Genomic DNA, 2,089 nt, shown 5'->3' on the forward strand with positions numbered 1-2,089 from the left:
CCATTCTTGATTGATTATTTCTTGCAATCTCTGTTTAAACCTTTTTAACATTATAATTGTTTATGTTAATCTCGTCTTAACAATGGAATGAAGTTTTAGTTGAACGAATACATTAAAAATAGTCAATCTTTTTTATCTTTTAAAGATAAAGGTAATTTATTCAAAAATAAAAAAAATACAATTTTATCCTTGTCTAGGACAAAAAAACCAATAAATAGAGATCTCCCACACTATCTCACTCAATGGGTAAAGACAAAATAATATACTGAAAATAGAAGAAAGAGAAAAAAATCTGAAAGAAAAAGGTAATACTTAAGTAGGGATTAGCCTTTAATTCTTCTATCAACTTCAGAGAGGTGTTCGCCGTGAGCTCTATTATTGTTTTTTTTTTTTTTGATCGAAGACAAACTAATTCCTAGCCTTTCACATATTTCAGCTTAAGATCACCAACATAACTAGCTTCCATAAGCCATTTTGCTGTCTCATGTAGTCGTTCATTTTCTCCTTCCATAGGTGCCAGAAGGTCGAAGGTCCAAAGACAGAGGGGATCAACGATAAGAGACTTTTCCTCCAAACTTGTTGCACTTTGTCACAGAGAAAGAGGCCCTTGTTGATTGATTCTATTTCTCCACCACATCTTTTGTAGGTTGGATTGACACTCGGTATGCGGCGGTGAACAATGTCCAAGACGGGGAGCTTTTCATGGAGGCATTTCCAGACAAATATCTTGACTTTTGGTAGCAGGGACAACTTCTAGAGTGTGCACCAAGTTTTATGATGTTGTAGCAGACTTGGATAGAGATCAATTGGGGGGGTGTTGAAACTGGTATGCTATTATGTAACCTGAGCTCACTTCGAAATTACCGCTCTTAGTGTGGAGCCACTTATGTTTATTCGCTTCATCTGAGATTGCAATGGCTTGGATCCTTTGGCTAATATCTGTTGAGAATTTCTGATTTATCAATTTACTATTCCATGTCCCATTTGGCAGGATGAGGTCCTTCACCTATACGATTTTGGGCTCTGATGGTCAGTTTCCAACTCGTGGGGAGGAGGAGGTCCAAACGGGTATAGTGAAGGCAACCATGGATCATGAAAAACTCTGGCCACTAAACAAGTTTCAATGCTCTATACCAAGCCTTTCTCTAGCACAGTGCGTTCCACCAAGATGCCCCACCAACCCCATGACGATAACGTTCCTACCTCAGCACTTATTATATTACCGTACCTAAAATACTTGCCTTTTAGTATTTTAGACAGTAAAGTATTTGGTTGACTTGTGACTTTCCAACACTGCATAGCAAGTAACGCTAGGTTTTGAGCTCTAAGAACTTTAAAGCCCAAACCCCCTTCTCTTTTCGGTCGTGTCATCGTCTCCCAACTTATTCACACCATCTTCTTCTGTGCCCCTTTTGACCCCACCAAAATTGTTGAAGAACTCCATGGATCTCTTTTAAGAGAGTGCCTGTAAGTCGAAAACAAGATAAAGAGTATGTGGGGATAGCCTCACCCACTGCTTTGATTAAAATCTTCCTGTCTGCTGGTGTTAGTAGTCTGTGTTTCTAACCCTATATTTTTATTTAACTTTCTCTTTGATCATACTGAAAATGGCATTCTTTGATCTCTGTACTACCGACGAGAGGCCTAAATAGTTATCCTGGGCTCTCAATGTTCTGAATGTTAGTCGCCGCAAAACGAACGAAATCTTTTTTAATTATGTGATATTAACCGCTGCTAAAATGAAAGGCTTTATGGTTTTTAACTATAGCAGGCAGATATAAACACCGTAAAACTAAATGCTGATTTTGTAGTGGTTAACAGAAACCGTTGCTAACTATTTGCCTATGGCTTATTTTAAAATGGTTACTTAGCCGCCGCAATATGTTTAGCGACGGTTATTTCAACTATAGCTATCTGGTTTTAGAACTGCCACTAACTATCGAAAATATTGAGTGAATATACAGCTGCAACAATTAAGTTCAATTGTAATTAATTTTGTAGTAGAAGTACATAACGTCTAACTACCTAATAAACATTTTTTAGGTTTTAGTTTCATAACATTTTTTAAAAAAGTTTTTTATTATTAGAT

General features: G+C 37.0%; 1 long non-coding RNA gene across 1 annotated transcript; it reads left to right on the plus strand.

The window, feature by feature from the left end:
* LOC110267457 lies at nucleotides 229-1,474 on the plus strand. Its single transcript, XR_002355106.1, has 2 exons — nucleotides 229-826; nucleotides 992-1,474. It is a non-coding gene; the product is annotated as an uncharacterized LOC110267457 (long non-coding RNA).

Source organism: Arachis ipaensis, chromosome B02 (genome assembly GCF_000816755.2).
Source record: "Arachis ipaensis cultivar K30076 chromosome B02, Araip1.1, whole genome shotgun sequence".
In the NCBI taxonomy this organism is placed as follows: Eukaryota; Viridiplantae; Streptophyta; class Magnoliopsida; order Fabales; family Fabaceae; genus Arachis; species Arachis ipaensis.